The sequence below is a fragment of the Bubalus bubalis genome, chromosome 16 (genome assembly GCF_019923935.1).
Source record: "Bubalus bubalis isolate 160015118507 breed Murrah chromosome 16, NDDB_SH_1, whole genome shotgun sequence".
NCBI classification, from domain to species: Eukaryota; Metazoa; Chordata; class Mammalia; order Artiodactyla; family Bovidae; genus Bubalus; species Bubalus bubalis.
The window spans coordinates 58,377,155-58,399,014 of record NC_059172.1 but is presented as its reverse complement, the minus strand read 5'-3'; the positions used below and the strand labels follow the sequence as shown (position 1 = coordinate 58,399,014).

The 21,860-nt window shown below is 48.9% G+C and overlaps 1 long non-coding RNA gene across 2 annotated transcripts; it reads right to left on the bottom strand.

The window, feature by feature from the left end:
- Positions 1-467: 467 nt before the first annotated feature.
- Positions 468-11,965, bottom strand: LOC112579700. 2 transcript variants are annotated; one of them, XR_003104029.2, is made up of 3 exons: positions 11,894-11,965; positions 1,555-2,374; positions 468-720 (listed from the first exon to the last, which is right to left on the bottom strand). It is a non-coding gene; the product is annotated as an uncharacterized LOC112579700 (long non-coding RNA). The 2 variants fall into 2 exon arrangements; XR_006545397.1 differs by having other exon boundaries at positions 1,884-2,374.
- Positions 11,966-21,860: the final 9,895 nt, after the last annotated feature.

Genomic DNA, 21,860 nt, shown 5'->3' with positions numbered 1-21,860 from the left:
TTGGTGTCAAGCATTGTGCTACACCCTTGAGGTCCATGATTTGCTTCGATTTCACAATATTTGAAGGTATTGGTATCTCCACTTCTGTTGTTCAGTCACTTGGTCATGTCCAAGTCTTTGCGACCCCATGGACTGCAGCACGTCAGGCTTCCCTGTCCTTCACTATCTCTTGAAGTTTGCTCAAACTCATGTCCATTGAGTCAAGAGATGCCATCCAACCATCTCATCCTCTGTCATCCTCCACTTTACAGATAAAGAAATGGAGATTCAGAGAGGTCAAGCATAAGTCAGGGCTTAGCTGTGCCAAACCTTGAGCCCACCAGACCTGTCTGACTCAAAATCTGTGACTTTGAAGGGTTATCACGTCCATGTTTGGGGAATGGGGCTATGATGACTGTTGCCAAAAAAAAAAAAAAACACAGCCTCTGTTCACCAAGGCAGAATATAAATACAGAGTCTTAGGGGAGTAGAAAGGAGTAGCTTTATTACTTTGTCAGGCAAAAGGAGGACCACAGCAAGTTAATGCTTTCAAGACTGTACCTCCCTTCCTGGGAAGTTGGGAGAGGTCTTATAGTTTTAGGATGGAAAATGGGGCTGAAGGTAAGGATCAGGGTTGATGCGGTCTTGCATTCTTCTCCTCTTGGGGGCAGTGAGATCATTAGGGCTGGCATCAGGCATCCAGGACAGGTTCCTCAAGGTCATCATCCCATAACATTCTTTCTGGAACAAAGAATGTTCCCAGAGGAAAGGAGTGTTAGGGAGTGTTGTCTTGAAAGGATAAGTGTCAGGTGTAGCTAGAGGGCAATCATTTTCAGAGTGCAATTAAGCCAGAAAGAGGGGGAAAACAAACATCTGTAGGTTAACCGGGTGGCGAAAACAGGGGCTGGATAAGGGCTAACATAATGGGGTGCCTCAATTAGTTTTTGCTACAGCATGGCTGGTTGAGAGGAAGGCAGAGGAAATGGAATATAATTCAGGGCAGGGCAGGTGGAAGATGGGTTGCTGGGGTGGGGGTGGGGGTGGGGGAGTCCTAAAACCAAAACTCAGCTAAAGGAGCCTGTCCTTAAATCTAAAGCCTCTCCTTCTCTCCTCTGTCCCCTGACTCTCCCTATCATATCCCTTCCCTGGGAATATGACAGGAAGAAGGAGGAGGGTGAGGGAGTTTAGAACACTGGTGTATATGCCCTGGAACCCACTTAGAGACGGCAGCTGGTGGGGGTGAGGCGGGGGTGGGAGGGGGAAGACCCTCGCAAGCAGAGACTGTCCCTGACCCTCCTGCAGACTTGTATTAAAAAGAATCCAGGAAATAATTACAGGATGGAGAGGATTTATTAAATTGGATAAGTCCTGGCTACAGCCTTCTTTTTAGGCTTTGAGTAGTGTATGCATTTTTTTTTTCATTAAGGCTGCATAATAAAATAATTGCATAATTAGCAAGGAATTTGTTTCCTCTCAAGGAAGAGTCTTTAATCCCCCTAAAGAACACCTCCCCTCCCCCAGGCTCTGCTTTTATGATGACTGAGGAAGACCTAAGGTGAGAAGGAAGGAGATTACCTTTCCAATGAACAACCCCTGGCGGTGAGAAACAAAGGTCACTCCCCACCCCTACTCTAACTCCAAACTTGAATCACTGATGGCTCAGGCTGGCAGAACCTCTTGGGGGTCATTATGTCCATCCTTCTTCTCGACCCGGACCACTCCCATGGCCCAGCTCATGTTCCCCAAACGTGTAGTTCTCAGAAAATGTGTGGTTCTCAGAATCATCATCAAATGCAGATCCCTGGGTTCCAGTCCTGTATAACTCCAGGAGAGTAATAGAGTTGCAGTTTTCTACATGCAGTGTCACCTAACAATTGCTATTCATATTAAAGTTTGATAACTACCTGTCCATTTGGAACACAGGGAGTGAGGCGGGGAATCAGGAAGAGGACTTGATGCTGATGGAAAAGAGCTTGTGGAAGAGTTGCATGCCCTCCTCATTCTCTGTATTCCATGAAGAGTTAGGGAAAGCCTCATTTACCATCTAGCTACTGTCCCTTCTCCTACTTGATCCTCACTTTTTCCATCTGTACAATGAGGGATTGTGCCAGAATTTTAAGCTCCCTTCCAACTCTGAGATTCTTTGATTCAAAGACCTGTTATCAACCCACACCTTATGATCTGCTCTCTACTCTGATCAATTATCCCTCCCAGGTGCAGGCAGAAGTGACCCTATGATTCCGATGAAAGAATACAGATGTCAGGACAGTTTTATCCTGGAAAGGACTCTCCTCTTCAGATTCCAAAATTAAAACTCTGGTCCCTAGATGAACACAAACATCCCTGGGAAGGGTTGAGTTGTCACGAGCTTCTTTATTCCTCACAGCAGGTTTTACTAGGAAGAAAATGGAGAGAAAAAATGTAAGACCACTCAGCTAAGAAGGAGGTAAGAAGATGGAGAAATGAAGTGACATCAGTGGTCTGGGAGTCCAGGGTCTTGGATTCCAGCCCTAACCCCTTATGCTCCACCCCTGCTCAGCCTGTCTCTGCCCCTGAACCATCCTGGGTTCCTGTCCAAGTTTCCTGGGGCAGTTCAGCTCCTCAGTCTCCATCCAGAAAGCCACCCCTCCCTTCCCCAGGCACAACCATCCCTCATTCATCACTGTCACATCCCACAGAGGGCTTTTATTTAACAACCAATTTATTTCCAATTTAACTAATCTAGGGATGGGCCATCTCTCTTGCACGCAAACCAACGATGCCTGGGTTGTAAATAGACTTACAAACGGGTGTGCTGGATAATAGAAACTCTCATCACAGCCACATCAGGAGAGAGAGGAGAGGAGGGAGAGGGGTCACGAGATGGCACGGTGATAAAATATGCAAACCCCCAAGGTAAACAACCCTGGCCTCCCCCCCTCCTGGCCTCTGCACTCAGTGCCGCCTGGTTATTTATTTATTTGTCTCACTGATCCCGCAGCTCACCTCGAGCCCAGACAAATACTTCATAAACAATGCATGAGATGCCAACTCGGGATTGGGTGGGAGCACACAGGTGCTCAAGGAGGTGGCCAGGATGTGGCCCGAAACCCATCGCCCCTGACCCACCCTCACCCCTGGTGGCAAAGCTGCTTGTACTTAGGTGAGACCGCCGCCCCAGATGAGAGGAAACTTGCTCTTGGAATGGGACAGCTCATCAGTAGTCTCCAAGGCCCAGCCTGCCCAAGGAACACGTATCGATCCACTGGACGTATCTGAGGGCAGAAGGGCTTTGTTTACAAGGCCAGTGAGGCTGGATCAAGGCTCAGGGTATCTCCCGGGCTGGGTGGGCTGCGGTAGGTCACCAACAGGCCTGAGGCTGCCTACATGCCTCGGCTCCCCTGCCCTCCTGCTCTGCCTCTCTCCAGATTCTCAGCTTGTGTGCAGACCCCTGGCGCCCCATCCAGGACTAGCCCTAGCTGGGGGAAGAGGCATTAGGCCAGGAAACTGGATTTCAGAAAGAGTGGAGTCACTTTCTAGCTTGGCAATTTGGAGTAAATCGTCTCACCTCCCACGTCAGTTCCCTTCCCTGAAATGAAGGCCTTGAACCAGACCATCTCCGAGGTCTTTCCGGCTTACCTTATAAGAGGTGGAGACACAGACAGGGTGGCTAGGCTGTGAGAACGATTCATCCTCCAACTGGGAGACATTCCAACACGACTCTAAACTATACCTCCTAAGACTCTGCTTAACCAGCACTTTCCAGAGCTACCTTGGAGGACTGGGCAAGTTTATGCTAAACAAACAGCACTTGGTCATTAGGAACATATATATAGTGGTTGTGCCACTGCGGGAATGGAGAGTCCGTTCCAGGCCAGGCCTTTCGGGAGGACGTCCCCACTGAGCAGCCTCTCCAGCCCCCAGGACAGACCCCTTGCCCATCCCAAACCTGAGTTCTTCTCTCTGCAGCTGCCACAATTCCATGCCTATATCATGCTCTCAGCGTCTGGGGAAAACCAGACTGGCAGCCCTACTGATTCCATTTAAAAGGATGAATCATGTGGAAATGATTTTTAGTTGGGTGTCCAACTCAATCCTAAAGCAATTAGGAGAGGGTGTGTTTATTAGGAGAGCCAGGGGCATCTGTTTGAGAGCTGACTTCAGGATGCTGGTTGTGTGTTAGAGATACAGGGGTGTGTGAGGTGGGAACCCTCTATCTTGAGAGCAGGGAAAACCTGGGAACAACAGAGCAGGGAGAGGGCCCTTCCAGCAGAGACATCATTCTCTGAGAAGGGATGCCGAGGACCAAAAGGAGAAAGAAGCGGTAAGGCTTCCTTCCCCTCCCTTTACCCACATCCCACTGTTACATGGCTGGATGCCTCTAGCGGCCAGAAATATTTAATCGAATACTTTTGTTTGGATCTTGCATCCCTGGTAACCTGAAGATGTTACCATGGCAATCACTGAGTAATACATCTCGATTATTTATGGCCTTGCAAATAGGGTGGGGAACCACTCCAGGCCCCACAGAAACAGCAGGGAGTTAGAGCCTCATTTCCTTCTTTCTCTTTTCCCCATCAGCCCCTGAGAAAGGGGAAAAAGAAGATGCCAGCTTGGTAGGTTGGAAATAGCTCAAGGCAGTTTGGCATGGAAAATCTCCACCACCACCCCAACACCACTTCCCTTTTATGGCCCTTAGAACTCTCCTGTTCCCCAGCCCTTTCATTCTGGAGTCCCCACAGCTCTTCCAGGTCACCCAATCCCCAGGGAATAGCCAAAGTAGGAGGAGAGTAGTTAGGGGTATCTAGTGACATGGGCCCCAGTGCTAGCAGAAGCTGGGCTAGAATTCTAGTCACCACCTATTACATCTCTGACCTCAGACACAGAACATGGCCTTCCGAAGCTTCTGGTTCTTCAAGCGTCAAATGAAGGTAAGGCTGGGTCTTATACTCACACAGTTATTGAGAGGGTTAAATGAAATAATGCATAAAGCTCTTTGTACAGGACTTGGCATTTAGTAAGGGCTCAATAAATCATATCTGCTCTATGGCCATTACAATCAACCATCCTAGCACACACGTGTTTGTGGATAGATGTTAGGGCCATCAAGAGGGCAACAAGGGCAAGAGAATAAAGCTGGGAGCTGACAGGTATTGGGGTGGGGTAGGGGAAGACAATTTTCTTCTCTTGTCTGGAAAGAGGAACAGTAGGAGTCTCAGTGGCCAAATTAAACCTGGACCCTCTCAGCCCAGGTCTCAGCAGGCCATCACTCTACTCCTAAAAACCAAATCCCTCTTCTCACAAGGTTAACCCCGTATTGGGTTGAATTGTGTCCCAACACAATCCATGTCCACTCTGCCAACAGAACCTTATTTAAAAGTAGGGTCTCTCTTTGCTGTCTACCTGATGCTATCACATTGTTAATCGTGGGCTTCCCTGGTCAGATCAGATCAGATCAGATCAGTCACTCAGTCGTGTCCGACTCTTTGCGACCCCATGAATCGCAGCACGCCAGGCCTCCCTGTCCATCACCAACTCCCGGAGTTCACTCAGACTCACGTCCATCAAGTCAGTGATGCCATCCAGCCATCTCATCCTCTGTCATCCCCTTCTCTTCCTGCCCCCAATCCCTCCCAACATCAGAGTCTTTTCCAGTGAGTCAACTCTTCGCATGAGGTGGCCAAAGTACTGGAGTTTCAGCTTTAGCATCATTCCTTCCAAAGAAATCCCAGGGCTGATCTCCTTCAGAATGGACTGGTTGGATCTCCTTGCAGTCCAAGGGACTCTCAAGAGTCTTCTCCAACACCACAGCTCAAAAGCATCAATTCTTCAGCGCTCAGCCTTCTTCACAGTCCAACTCTCACATGCATACATGACCACAGGAAAAACCATAGCCTTGACTAGATGAATCTTTGTTGGCAAAGTAATGTCTCTGCTTTTGAATATGCTATCTAGGTTGGTCATAACTCTCGTTCCAAGGAGTAAGCCTCTTTTAATTTCATGGCTGCAGTCACCATCTGCAGTGATTTTGGAGCCCAGAAAAATAAAGTCTGACACTGTTTCCACTGTTTCCCCATCTATTTCCCATGAAGTGGTGGGACCGGATGCCATGATCTTCATTTTCTGAATGTTGAGCTTTAAGCCAACTTTTTCACTCTCCACTTTCACTTTCATCAAGACACTTTTGAGTTCCTCTTCACTTTCTGCCATAAGGGTGGTGTCATCTGCATATCTGAGGTTATTGATATTTCTCCCGGCAATCTTGATTCCAGCTTGTGTTTCTTCCAGTCCAGCGTTTCTCATGATGTACTCTGCAGATAAGTTAAATAAGCAGGGTGACAATATACAGCCTTGACATAGTCCTTTTCCTATTTGGAACCAGTCTGTTGTTCCATGTCCAGTTCTAACTGTTGCTTCCTGACCTGCATACAAATTTCTCAAGAGGCAGATCAGGTGGTCTGGTATTCCCATCTCTTTCAGAATTTTCCACAGTTTATTGTGATCCACACAGTCAAAGGCTTTGGCATAGTCAATAAAGCAGAAATAGATGTTTTTCTGGAACTCTCTTGCTTTTTCCATGATCCAGCGGATGTTGGCAATTTGATCTCTTGTTCCTCTGCCTTTTCTAAAACCAGCTTGAACATCAGGAAGTTCACGGTTCACATATTGCTGAAGCCTGGCTTGGAGAATTTTGAGCATTACTTTACTAGCATGTGAGATGAGTGCAATTGTGGGGTGGTTTGAGCATTCTTTGGCATTGCCTTTCTTTGGGATTGGAATGAAAACTGACCTTTTCCAGTCCTGTGGCCACTGCTGAGTTTTCCAAATTTGCTGGCATATTGAGTGCAGCACTCTCACAGCATCATCTTTCAGGATTTGGAATAGCTCAACTGGAATTCCTTCACCTCCACTAGCTTTGTTCATAGTGATGCTTTCTAAGGCCCACTTGACTTCATATTCCAGGATGTCTGGCTCTAGGTGAGTGATCACACCATCGTGATTATCTGGGTCATGAAGATCTTTTTTGTACAGTTCTTCTGTGTATTCTTGCCACCTCTTCTTAATATCTTCTGCTTCTGTTAGGTCCATACCATTTCTGTCCTTTATCGAGCTCATCTTTGCATGAAATGTTCCTTTGGTATCTCTGATTTTCTTGAAGAGATCTCTAGTCTTTCCCATTCTGTTGTTTTCCTCTATTTCTTTGCATTGATCGCTGAAGAAGGCTTTCTTATCTCTTCTTGCTATTCTTTGGAACTCTGCATTCAGATGTTTATATCTTTCCTTTTCTCCTTTGCTTTTCGCTTCTCTTCTTTTCCCAGCTATTTGTAAGGCCTCCCCAGGCAGCCATTTTGCTTTTTTGCATTTCTTTTCTATGGGAATGGTCTTGATCCCTGTCTCCTGTACAATGTCACGAACCTCATTCCACAGTTCATCAAGCACTCTATCAGATCTAGGCCCTTAAATCTATTTCTCACTTACACTGTATAATCATAAGGGATTTGATTTAGGTCATACCTGAATGGTCTAGTGGTTTTCCCTACTTTCTTCAATTTAAGTCTGAATTTGGCAATAAGGAGTTCATGGTCTGAGCCACAGTCAGCTCCTGGTCTTTTTTTTGCTGACTGTATAGAGCTTCTCCATCCTTGGCTGCAAAGAATATAATCAATCTGATTTTGGTGTTGACCATCTGGTGATGTCCATGTATAGAGTCTTCTCTTGTGTTGTTGGAAAAGGGTGTTTGTTATGACCAGTGCATTTTCTTGGCAAAACTCTATTAGTCTTTGCCCTGCTTCATTCCATATTCCAAGGCCAAATTTGCCTGTTACTCCAGGTGTTTCTTGACTTCCTACTTTTGCATTCCAGTCCCCTATAATGAAAAGGACATCTTTTTTGGTTGTTAGTTCTAAAAGGTCTTGTAGGTCTTCATAGAACCATTCAACTTCAGCTTCTTCAGCGTTACTGGTTGGGGCATAGACTTGGATGACTATGATATTGAATGGTTTGCCTTGGAAACGAACAGAGATCATTCTGTCATTTTTGAGATTGCATACAAGTACTGCATTTCGGACTCTTTTGTTGACCATGATGGCCACTCCATTTCTTCTGAGGGATTCCTGCCGCAGTAATAGATATAATGGTCATCTGAGTTAAATTCACCCATTCCAGTCCATTTCAGTTCGCTGATTCCTAGAATGTCGACATTCACTCTTGTTATCTCTTGTTTGACCACTTCCAATTTGCCTTGATTCATGGACCTGACATTCCAGGTTCCTATGCAATATTGCTCTTTACAGCATCAGACCTTGCTTCTATCACCAGTCACATCCACAGCTGGGTATTGTTTTTGCTTTGGCTCCATCCCTTCATTCTTTCTGGAGTTATTTCTCCACTGATCTCCAGTAGCATATTGGGCACCTACTGACCTGGGGAGTTTCTCTTTCAGTATCCTATCATTTTGCCTTTTCATAGTGTTCATGGGGTTCTCAAGGCAAGAATACTTATGTGGTTTGCCATTCCCTTCTCCAATGGACCAAACTGAAACCATACTCACAGAAAACTAGTCAATCTAATCACACTAGGGCTTCCCTGGTGGTTCAGTGGTAAAGAATCTGCCTGCTAATGTGGGAGACTCCAGTTTGATCCCTGGGCCAGGAAGATCCCCTGGAGAAGGAAATGGCAACCCACTCCAGTATTGTTGCCTGGCAAATGCCATGGACAGAGGAGCCTGATGGGCTACAGTCCATGGGGTTGCAAAGAGTCAAACATGACTTAGCAACTAAACAAAAAATACTCCAATACAAAATAAAAAGTTAAATAAAAATAAAAAAGTGGGGTCTTCGCAGGTTAAGATGAGATCATACTGGTTCATACTGACTCATTGGAAAAGACCCTGATGTTGGGAAAGATTGAAGGCAGGAGGAGAGGATGAGATAGTTGGATGGCATCACTGACTCAATGGACATGAGTTTGAGCAAACTTCAAGAGATAGTGAAGGACAGGGAAGCCTGGTGTGCTGCAGCTCATGGGGTCGAAAAGAGTTGGATACCACTTAGTAACTGGAACAACAATGATAATACCAGGTTAGAGGACATCCACCCTAATCCAGTGACTGGTGTCCTTATGAGAAGAGGGAACCTGGGACACAGGCACACTACGTATTTCACAGTGTGACAAGAGACAGAGGCTGGAGTGATGCTGGAAGGAGACTATTTATGAGATCACATCCCTGATGGTGTTGGGGGTACAGTGGTCATGAAGAGTGTGTGTGCACGCACGTATAACTGAGTTCATGTGTGTGTGTACATGTGTGTGTGTGTGCACGCGTGTGTGTGCCCTGGAGGACTGGAAGGAGTGTCATGCTACTTATTCTGTCCCTGGCAGTGGCAGAGCTTGTGGGCAGAGGGGTGTCTGCAGTCCCCTCAGTAGAGGAAAGCTGCCTGAGAAGGTCACAGAGACACCGAGGCCTGAGCAGAGCAGATAAGCAGGGTCTGCAAGATCCAGATCAGTGGCCCCAATCTGCAGTCCTCAGACCCCTACATGTTCCCACAGGTAGTAATGGGGCCTCAGGAGCTATTTTTAATATTTCTGTATGCCTAGCAGAAACGACACATTTACCAAAGATAAGGCTGCACAGACTGCTAACTGAGACATCATTTCTTTGCTTTTGGCTGGAATCATATCAACTCGGTGTGATAACACTGCTAATCTCACACTGATCTGAACCCCTGATTGGCAGTCATACATGGCTTTGATTAATAAAAAATGGGAAAACAAATTATTACTTGATAAATGCAGTTTGTTTGGTAGACAAAAATCTTTAAAAATACAGGGTGCATAGTGCAGATGGAGGGAGAGATGACGTGACTGTTAAGAATACAGGCTCTGGAGCCAGATGCTCAGAACCAAATCCTGGCTCAATCACCTGTCACAGAAAGTTGTACTAGTCTTTGAACTCTCTAAGCCTCAGTTTCTTCATCTACAAAATGGGAGTCATAACAATATCCATCTTCTAGGATTAGTACGTGGATTAAATGAGAGAATATAGAGACAGCACTTAGGTCCTTATTTGGCACATGGGAAGTATGCATGAAATATCACGTCTTTTTATTGTAATCACTATTACCAGTCTTACTCTTAGTAGGGGACATCCCTGGTGGCTTAGGCAGTAAAGAATCTGCCTGCAATGCAAGAGACCCAGGATGGAGCCCTGGGTTGAGAAGCTCCCCTGAAACAGGAAAAGGCTACCCACTCCAGTATTCTTGCCTAGAGAATTCCATGGACAGAGGAGGCAGATGGGCTACAGTCTGTGGGGTCGCAAAGAGTCAGACATGACTGAGTGACTAGCATTTCACTTTAACTATTAGTGGAGAGAAAAAGTTGGGAACCACTAGGCTAGGTTTTTCTTGAGATTCAAGACACATCTGTCATCAGTGTTCCCACAAAGAGGGAAGAACTGGAGGAAATGGACCCTCAGCTCATAGGTCAGAACTCACTCTGAGTGCAGGAAGTCTCTCAGGGACTAAAAGATTTGAAGAGGATGGGCACCCGGTTGACCTGTTCCCCACTGATAGGGAGTCAGGTTTTATCTGCCACCTACGGCCTGAAATTAGGAAGGGTGGAGTCCAGGCCAGGATGGACTTACTGCATTATTTTGTGTTGCTGGGTAACAAATTGCCACACATTTAGCGACTTAGAAGCACACCACATTCACTACTGTCTCACAGCCTGTAGGTCCAAACTCCAGGCAGGCTCAACTGAGTTCTCCAGTCAGAATCTCACAAAGCTGAAATCCCAATGTTGGCCAGCCCGTCCCCTTATCTGGAGGCTCTGGGGAAGAATTCACTTGTAAGTTTCTTCAGGTTGTTGGCCAAATTCAGTTCCTGTTGTTGTAGGACTGAGGTCTCAGCTCCCCTTCTGGCCACCAGTCAGGGCTGTTCTCCATTCCCACAGGCTGCCCACAACCCTCCTCCAGGGGCCCCTCCACCTTCAAATTGGCATGCTCATCAATTCTTCTCTCAACGTTCACTTCGGCCACCAGCCAGAGAACACTCTACTTTTAAAGGAATTGCTTGATTAGATGGGGCCCACCCCAATCATCTCCCAATATTTAGGTCAAAAGTGTTGTAACACAATCATAGGAGTGATGGCACACTCACAGGTGAGGGTGAGGGTCACTGGGGGTCTCGGGGGGTCATCTGTAGAATTCTGTCTACTTTACACAGGATGCCAGACAGAGGGCAGCTGGCTTAGGATAAGGCACTGAGGGCTGAGTAAGGCACTGTTTGCCCCATGGAGGGACTGTGCATTTCTTTCCATTCAAGGGCAGCATAGCCATCATGAAGGAATGTTATTAACACAGGCGAGCACCCACCATGCCAGTGTGCTCCAACAACTGTTGGGTGCCTAGGGTTTCGGGGAGCAGGGCTGGTTTGTGTTCGTGTCTCCCAGAACCACATGCTCTGAAAGCAGGTGCTCATTTGCCTCCTGACTTCATTCTCCTCCCTTTGTCTTCCCCCAGCTTGGGCTGAGCCACTCTTGTCAGCTCCCCTTCTTGCTTGGAGGAGGAAGACCTTTTGTAATTCAACCAGGTTCTTCCTCTCCTCTGCCTGCTTCTGTTCAAAACCTGATGACTCCTCTGAGGCCATGACTCCAGCTCTGTCTCAGGAGAGTGCTTCTGTCCCCTTAACCTGTGGAGTGAGCCTCACATCAACCCTTAGTGGGTCCACGACCCCCATCTTTGGCTGGTCGATCTTGTTCCAGGGCCTTTGTTCCCAGTGTGCACTTCCATCCCGCCTGCACCCGTGTGCTCAGCAACCGGTGGGCCTTCCGCACAGGGGCCTCTGAAGGGTGTTCCAACTCCCCACAGTGCCCCCGGGCCTGGTGTTCTCTATGCAGTCAGTGTCACCTACAGAGCAACCAGTCACCCTCCCAGCACCTGTTCTGCAGGTCCCCAGCACTTGGAAATGAACCGCTCCATCACACTCCACCTTATTCTCTGCATCTGTAACACAGAGGTACGGACAGTTAGATCAGCAGTCTGAATTCTGGCTAGGTAGAAAATCACCTGTGGAACTGCTGAAATACAGATTTCTGAGCCTAACTTCTGAGAGGTGATGTGAAGCCCTGGGAGGGGCCCAGGGCGTCCCTCTAGGCTATTCTTGGTGACCAGTTCAGGAGCCCTGGTCCTTCCAGGTCTAACTTCCTGCGCTTCTGAAAACCTCTAGGCCACATATGAGCTAGAAGGCTCGCAGCCCTCCCTCTGCGAGGCCCTTCAGCAGGGCACAAGCCCTCTTGAGGAAGAGGCAGGGGCATTCTACAACATTTTAGGTCACTTCCAATGGCTGTTCCATCTGGGCGACAAGAATGCCTGAGTATAGAAACATCCTCATTGTTCTCAGGATAAAGGAAAGGGTCCTGCACCATCCTTGATGGGGCAGTGTGTGTGTGCTTGGTCACTCAGTCGTGTCTCTTTGTGACCCATGGACTGTAGCCCACCAGGCTCCTCTGTCCATGGGCTTCTCCAGGCAAGAGTACTGGAGCGGGTTGCCATTTCCTCCAGTGGATCTTCCCAACCCGGGAATGGAACCCGTGTCTCCTGCACTGGCAGGCATGTTCTTTACCGTCGGAGCCATCAGGGAAGCCCTGGTGGGGAGGGGCAGGGGCCATTCCACTGGCGCCAGCCCCCAGGACCATCCCCCTGCCTGTTCCCAGGGTTCTGGGAAGCAGCGACTTGCTGCCAAAGTGCTCAGAGCAGCGATTGTCTCGTTCACCCGGTTGTTATGGAGAGAACCGACACACAGGCAATCAAACCCCTTAGCTCACCTGCCAGAGGAAGAGAGAGAGCGACAAGTGTAACGGGGGGAGAGAACAGATCTCCCATGTCACTCGGCTCACATTATCCCCCGTAATGAGCTCTGCCCGACAGACAGCTGCTCACACGGCTCACACAGGTACAGCGCTCACTCGCAGCCGCGTGGTGCCAAGGAACCCAGAGAAGGCTTCTCGGCACCCCTGCAAGCCTGGGGGGCTGCGCCAGGCTCCCTCCGGGGCCTCAGCCTCCCCTCCCCGCCACCCACCCATCCCAGCTCGCTGAGCAGGCGGAAACCAAGCCCTCCTCAAGGCCGAGGCTCAGCTCCCTGTGGAAGCAGATAGCTCACAAGAGCCTTACGTTCTCTAACCCTTCATTTCAGATGCGTAGAAACTGAGGCATCTCAGGGGGTCAGATAGGAGCTGTAAAGGACGTGGTCTGAGCCGTGTGTGTGTGCCAGGGAGGGAAACACAGACAGAGAAAGAGAGGAGGCTATAGAACGCTGTTCTCTGTGCGTTTCCACTGGGGTGGGGAGGGAGGGTGATAATCAAGCTCCCTGACCTTACAGCCCCTGATGAACAATACACATACCTTGACAGGCTAAACTGTCAGACAGGACCAAGGCCTGGGTGGAGGCTGCAGGGAGGAAATGAGAGTTACGCTAGGCTCTGGAGGAGAGACCCGAGGAAGCGACAGGTGTTAGGTGAGGTCAGAAGGGCATGGGGGAATAAAGGGACCCTGGGCTTCCCCTCTGGCTGGGGAAGGGGCAGCCCAGGTCTCCTTAACGAGCTGGCCCCCCACTTAGGACAGGTGAGGGGAGGGAGCAAGATAGAAGTAGAATCAGGTCTCTAAGTTTTCGGAGACCTTGAGATTTTCTAAAAGCCTAGTTGGTGGAGTCAGGAGGGGCCGGCTCCAGGCTTCTGACCAGGACGTGGCAGTGGGCGACCCACTCAGCCTCTCTCCTCTAGTTCTTTCTAAGCCTTAACTGTGTGGGGCTGGGTATGAGCCAAGAGTGAGGAAGCAGGCAGGGAGAGGCAGGGGAGTGTCCCTCCTGCATTAATACAGGGTGGACCGGCAGAACTTTGTGTCCCAGAGAAGAGAAACCTCAGCTCACACACAGGGTTTCCCCAGAAGATCTCCCCAGGAGTCTGCAGGCAGCAAAATAAAACAAAACTATCAATTCTTTTTTTTTTTTTTTTCCTCTCCAGGACATGGTAACCCCATTCTCAGTTAACACTGGGCCTGCTTCCCGCCTCCCGCTCTCTCTGTTGCTGGGGGAAGCCTGAGAAGCCTAGATATCTGAGGGATGCTCCGGAGAACGTAGGCAGGAAGGGTCGGGCCTGGAGGGGAAGCCACCGCCAATTCTTCCCAGCAGCGGCTCAAGATCTGTCCGCTGCCCTCTCCTCATTGGTTCCTCTCTCTGCTACAGCCAATGGGCGGGCTCCTCGGGCCAGGCTGGACCCAATGAGGCTGAGCCGCAGTCCGGCAGCCTGTCCAGCCCGACCAGTGACAGGATGCAGGGAGGGGAGAGGGATGGAGAGAAACAACCTGGGGAGAGCAAGAAGCGGGGGACTTGGAAGAAACCTCAGTGGTTCCTGAGCAGTAAATGAATTGGTGTTTAAACGAGATGCAAATGACATGCAAATGAGCCTCTTGTACTTTTGAAGACAGGCATCGCAGTTTGGCTAAGAGAATAGCAGTTAATCTCGCAGCCCACCAGAGACATCCAGAGTGACCCGCTCCTCTCCTGGGGACTCTCCACTGCCTTTAGGAACTGCCTGAGCTCCCCAAAGCGGTCCTCACCGTATGAGGGCTGCCCACCTCCTCGGTGCTGGGTGCCCCCGACACAGCATCTGCCGGTGATTCTGCTTTCTTCCTTTTTCACAAGCTAAATGGGTAAAGGGTGAAAGAGTACCCCCAGATCTAGAATTCACACCATCAGAGAAGTCCTGGTGAGACCCTGCTATCAGTGCCTCCCCCATTCACACGTGCGAGGCCTGACCCATGTCACACAGCAGTTTGTGGCAAAGCCACTCCTGGAATTCAGGGCCCCAAGACCCACCAACCCGCTGCTCCAGTTCACCAGCTCATCCTGTGAGTGCAGCTTCCCTTCTGAGGCCTGCGAGCTGGGGAACTGCTCATAGGAGAGAGGGCTGAGCAGCATCTGAGAGAAAAAGCACCTGTCTCCTGTCTGGAAACAGCCCGAGTCTCCTCCCAACTCCAGAGCCCAGTTCAGAGGAAGTGGGACCACACTGCCCCAAGGATTCCACACAGTTCTCAGAGTGTCTCCAGTCTCCGTGGCCCCCCAGCAACAGTCCCTCCCGCTTTCCCCATCTTTGCCCAGACCCATGACTTTCCTGGCCCCGGGGCCTCCTCCACCAACTGGGCCCCCTAGTGGTCCACACCTGGGGTGTGGGGATACCAGAGGGAAGAAGGCAGGCAAATGGCAGAGCACACTGTCACGTGAGCAGATTGGATCAGGGGCTTGAGATGTCAGAAACGACCTCCAGAGGGCAAAGGGGAGCTGGCTGAGCACCCCCGCAAAAGGCAAACCGCCTGAGGAGGAGAGGGGAGCTGGTGAAGGCTGCGGTCCACAGGCTCTCCAGACCACAGAGTGCCAGGTGCCCAGAGGAGGAGTCAGCCCCCCACTCACATCCCTCAGCCCTTGGCAGGCTTTGGAGCCCACTTTCGCGCCCTCAGCGGACCTGGCCCAGCCCATCTCTGCAGTCAGCTGGTCCAGGATGCAGGGCCCCCACGTGAGCACACCCAGGGGCTGGGGGGGGAACAAGGAAGCAAGCCTGTCATACACTCCCTGACAGGAACCCCTGTAGTTCAGAGGCCAGCCCCCTGTGCATAGTAAAATTCTGATAAATAGACATGTTTATTGATTGGCTAATAAATTGATTCATGTTGGAGACAGCCAGTGACTTCTCACCCCCTCCCCAAACCTTTTCAGATTCAGATAGAGAACCCAAACCCCAGATTACAAGGTCACAGCTGGCCAGGGACCAGATCTGACAAGACACTTGCCCTCCCACAGAGGGGCAGTGATTATCCCCACCCCAGGAAGGGTCAAGGTGTTTCCCAGATGGCTCAGCAGGTAAAGTGCATGCGTGCTCTATGGACTGCGACCCCACCAGGCTCCTCTGTCTGTGGGATTTTTCTCAGGCAAGAATACTGGAGTGTGTTGCCATTTCTTTCTCCAGGGGATCTTCCTGACACAGAGATTGAACCCACATTTCCTGCACTGGCAGGCAGATTCTTTACCACTGAGCCACCAGGGAAGCCTCATTCTGAGCCTTAGTTTCCTCACTTATAAAAGGAGAGTGATTATTTATTTTCAGATAAACAAAATAAAATTAGGTAATAAAATGTGTGAAATGCTCTCCGCACTGTCTGGCACAAGATAGGTACTCAACAAGTCTTAATCCTTTTTTTCTTTTATTTCTACAGAAAAAAATATTTGGCTTTTACTCCTGCCAAATATTCTTTCCTTCCCATTGTCTATGTGGCAAACTCCTATTCATCCTTCAGTGACCAGCACAGCAGCATGAAAGCCCACAAAAAGTAGTAGTTAGGATGATACAGTGGATAAGAATCCACCGGCCATTGCAGGGGACACGGGTTTGATCCCTCGTGCAGGACGATTCCACGTACCTTGGAGCAACCAAGCCTGTACCCCACAGCTACTGGGCTGCTGCTGCTGCTAAGTCGCTTCAGTCGTGTCCGTCTCTGTGCGACCGCATAGACGGCAGCCCACCAGGCTCCCCCATCCCTGGGATTCTCCAGGCAAGAATACTGGAGTGGGTTGCCATTTCCTTCTCCAATGCATGAAAGTGAAAAGTGAAAATGAAGTTGCTCAGTCGTGTCCGACTCTTAGCGACCCCATGGACTGTAGTCCACCAGGCTCCTCCATCCATGGGATTTTCCAGGCGAGAGTACTGGAGTAGGGTGCCATTGCCTTCTCTGGCTACTGGGCTGGTGCACTGTAATTACTGAAGCCTGCGTGCCTAAAGCCCAGGCTCTGCAACAAGAAAAGTCATCACAATGAGAAGCCCGAGCGCTGCAGTGAAGAGTAGTCCCCTTTAGCTGCAACTAGAGAAAGACTTCGCACAGCAACGAAGACCCAGTGCAACCAAATACAAACATTTAAATAAATAGATTATTTTTTCAAGTAGTAGTTGCTGCTGCTACTGCTGCTAAGTCACCCCAGTCGTGTCCAACTCTGCGACCCCACAGACGGCAGCCCACCAGGCTCCCGCATCCCTGGGATTCTCCAGGCAAGAGCACTGGAGTGGGTTGCCATTTCCTTCTCCAATGCATGAAAGTGAAAAGTGAAAGGGAAGTCTCTCAGTCGTGTCCGACCAAGTACAAACTGTTGACCCACTGTTCCTGGGTTTGAGTTGTGATTCTGCCAATTACTGTGTGACCTGAGATAAATCACTTAACTTCTCTGTCCTTCAGTTTCCTTCCCTGTTCCACTGGATTATTATTAGGATATAATGTGCATGATGTACTTAGACCAGTGTCTACTACTTAGTAGGTGGTCTGGTGGTATTAGTGGTAAAGAATCTGCCTGTCAATACAGGAGATATAAGAGATGCAGATTCGATCCCTGGGTGGGGAAGATACCCTGGAGGAGGGCATGGCAACCCACTCCAGTATTCTTGCCTGGAGAATCTCATGGACAAAGGAGCCTGGGTGGGGTGGGGTGGCGGGGTACCGTCCATAGGGTCACAAAGAGTCAGACATGACTGAAGTGACTTAACACACACACTCTGTGAATTTTTTAAAATTAAATGGCCAGCTCAGATGTCATCTGAAAAATCTGATATGTTACTGATTGAAGCTGAGCTTGTGACACCGCTCTTAGCTGTAAGTGATCCTAGGCGTGGGCTCCCCTCCACGTTGCCCAGGGGGGCCTGTGCATCACAGAGCAGAGAGTGAAGGTCAACAGATGAACTATAAACTAAGTGGAGGAACAAGGGCACGAGCTGACCTGGGGACCAGGAGTCTAGAACCAATCCAAACCCCAGACCAAAGCCCAGAACCTCTCACTTCTACAAGTACATTTCTGGGGAACTTAAAAACCAGACAGATTCTCCTCTCAAATGGCTTAGGCACTGTTCTTTCAGAGATGGTTTCTCAAGGTCATTGCAAACACAGGATCTAACTGCCCCTCCCTGCAGCCTTCCTCCCTGGGAATATAGTGCCACCGAGACCCAACTCTTAGCTTCACAAATGCAAGATGTGTTCTGATCATTTTCAGGCTCCTTCCCACCCACCACCAGCTCTCTATCCCCTGAGCCAGGCAGCAGCGTAGCCACAGTCAGGAAATCCTATCTAGCCTTGGCTTGACATTTCAACAGTCCAAGACCTGGAGATAAAAGTTGTCACTGAACAAAGTTCATTTCCCCCCACCTTCTCCTTTTCAGAGGCTTGATAGGCATCAGTGTGGGTGCCGAGATGGTCCTTTGCCTCTTGCTGCTGCTGCTGCAATTCCTGCTTTTGAGGGAGGGAGCCTTCACAATTGATGATTACAAAGAAGCGGTTTATCACCTGTGCTATTATGATTGCTGCAACTAAGGGGAAAAAGATGTCCTTTCAGATAAGCATTTGAAGGAGGGGGGAGAAAGATTTTCAAAGCTTCCTTTGTTCTCTTGAAGAGCCATGCCATAGCATTCTGGCAGTCAGCCCAGGAGAAAGGAGAATTTTTAAAACACAATCTGAGCTGACTTCAAGCCACTACACCATCCCTGTCATCAATTAGGGATGTTACTTTACAAAGGGTATGGACCATTGTCTCATCTAGCCTACTCTCCCTAATTGGATGCGAACTTGTGATGAATTCTCCCGAGAAGGGCTCCGTGCTTAGCAGTCCTCTCCTGCCCCTTGGCACTCAAGGCCAGCTTGGACTGGGCTGGCACAGGCCTCTGGGGCACGTTGCTGGCAGGCAGATAAGAGAAGGACCTTTCTGAGACCCTTCAGTGCAGACAGAGAGCATAGACCCAGAATTCAGAGAAGGACAGACTGCCTGTCCATGCTGGGAACTGAACTTGGGTAGCCAGGGAAAGAATGGAAGGTCAATTCCGTGCTTCCTGCCAATTACATCCCTGCCCAGTTGCAGCCTGAAGTCCTTCCCACCCACTCCCTAACCCAGGTTCTGAAGATGGGCCTCATCAAGGTGCAGAGAGCTTTCAGGGCCTCAGTCTTCAAAGAAATGGATTGAGCTGCTGCAGATCCAATAAATACTGTGCTCAAGAAGCCTGTATACCCTGAGTCACAGTCTCGCCACTACCAACGATCAAGGAACAACCATCTTCCTTAGCAAAGTGAAAATCCAATCTGCCACAGTTTGTGATGGAGGAAACTGCTGGGGTGAAAGGGAAGTGGGATCTTGAAGTGTATGGGACTACCTAGGCCTTTGGAGAAGATGGAGCCTGGAGATCAGAGAGCCCTGGAGCACCAAGCCATCTAGAGAAGATGGAGCCTAGACCTCATGGACCCTGGGACCACCTAGCATCTTGAGAAAGTGAAGCCCAGGGCACAGGTGATCCCCACTTCACCTTGCAACCCCAAATGTAGGGAGGACCATTTTATTCTCTATAGTATAGTGAGATCAAGGTAGAAAGGTATAGAAAACTTTCCCAAAGCTTCAGGAAGAGCAAAAAGGGGATAAACACAGAGTAATACAAAACCAGATCACTGGTTCAAGACCTACTCCTGGCTCATGTTCAACATGGCACCCTCCTGAGGTTGCTGCCCACCAGGATGGACCCAGATTGAACCCTTGCCAGAGGCCGCCTTTCTCTCAGTCAGGGTCCTGGAGGTCATGTCCAAGCAAGTGAGATGGGATTTACACTACCTCCCAGCTTAGATCTGCCTTTTGAGTTCTAGGTTCTGTCCCAGAACCCACCAGGATAATTAAGGCAAGGAATATCCAGCAAATATCTCTAGGAGCAGACCTCAGCAGGCCTCGGCATCACGAGCATCGAGAAATGCAATCCTATAGCCTCTCCCATGAGCAAGAAACACAGAATTCAAAAGCAAAAGGCTGTTTTCCTAGTCCAAGAAAGCTTAGCCCACTTGAAAACTTGGTCTTCAGCCTAGGTTTCCTGCTTATCCCTCCAGTTCTCTATGGCATTAAAGCCATGCTCTGCATGGCTCTAAGCAATTCCCTGTCCTATGCACAGTTCTGGATGCAATTCCCTAGAACTCTTATTTGCCAGTTGGGTCCCTATATTGACCAGATGGATCATCTGTATCCACGATAAAACAACTGCCTGACTTCCAGCACTAACTCCTGACCCCACCCTACTGTTGACCTACTCTCTGATGCCAACTTGAACAAATGCTAAAATTCATCCCACATCTACTTAGAACTTATGAATGGAGGGTCTAGTGGCTCTTTTACCAGCAGCCAATCTATTGCTGAGAGTGACAATAACCATCAGGGCAGCAGAGATAAGAAAACTAGTTAGAGATCTGGAAATGAACAAAACTGTTCACATGAGGCAGGAATTTACTTGATACTCTGAAGAGAAAAGATAAAAAGAAAAGAAACAGAAAGAGCTGGCAAGATGGCCAAAGGTTGTGTGTCACGCAATGAACTGAACCATCTCTTCAATCCCTGCCTTCTCTAATCTCCAACAAATCGACAAAAACTCAGAAAATCTGGAAGTGCTTAGATGTTATATGGAAACCAACAAAGGAGAAGATACAGACAAGCCTGGGAGTGGAGCATCTGAAGTATGAAATACTAAGTGAAGGAGCTCAAGAAATCACAGGGTAATATCACAGGCCACAGAATTGAGGTTCCTGCCAACTTATTGATCTCTTAAGTGTCAGGAGGTTTCAGTTCATACCTTAAAGTGTAAACATCACAGCTGCCATTTTATTAAGTACCTACTATGTGGCAAATTTTGCATAATTTGCTCTTTTAAGCCTATATAATCCTGTGAGGTAGGTATTATACCTATTTTAGTGATGAGGACACTGAGGTTCAAAGTGGTTAAATTAACTCCCCAAGATCATACGACTATTTTGTCAGAGCCAGTCCTTTGGGCTGCTGATTCCAAAACCCATGCTCTTTCCACCATGATATGTTGGACTCCAGAAGTGTCTTGATTCTCTTCCATCTTCGTCTCAGTCTCATGTCATTTTCCTTTAATCTGCTCCTGAAAGCCTGGCTTGGGTCTGTGGCGACATCCACCGAGTTAGACCACAATCAGTCAGCCATTTAACAAAGATTTCTTAAACTCTTGCCATTTGCCAGGAATTGTGCAAGAGATTGAGAATTCCAACGCAAGTACGATACAAGCAATGACTGGGTGCCATGATAGACATGTACCTATGGTTCTATGGGATAGCGCAGGTGGAGCCCAGGTCCTGGCTTGGGGCAAGGAGTGGAGATCAGTGCCAGGAGGTTCTTTGGCTGAAATGGTGAAGTGGACCACATGCAGTCTCCCAGTGTCAAACAGCTGAGCCTAGAGATCCCCTAGGGACTATGACTTTTTTTTTTTTTTCCACTTCATTCCTTTGCCAATCAGGAATGACAGAAAACACAAATGGCCTTAACAGACCCAGTCCTACCTTGAAGGAAAGGAAAAATCAAGCTAACATTTTCTGAGTATCTATGTTTCAGGTGCCCCTTTAGTGTATACAACTTGATTTTGCTATGAGAGTAACAGAGTGGTTGACTTAACTCAACCTAGGGTGTTCAGCTGGAGAAGACAGAGCCGAGATTCCAGACCCAGCCCCGCCTACTCTGAAGTCCATGAATGAGCTTTACACTATGTCCAGCCTCACTGCCTCTGGGAAGAAGCTGCTGGATGTCCACTTGAATCTACTGGTAGATTCAACGCGAGCACAGCCGGTAGCACGTGCTGTGTGGGTCTGTGCCAACCTGCCTTTGCCCAGACCCTCCCCATGTCAAAGGACACAAAATAATAAAATAAAAGGACCCAAGGGCTTGGGTCCATGCTGTCCATGCTCTTCAGCCTCTTCTGCACCAAAGACCCTTCCCCGGAGCTGCCGTGATTCCCTACATCTCCACCTCCCCTGCCCAGCTGGGAGTCCTGAGCATCAGCCTCAG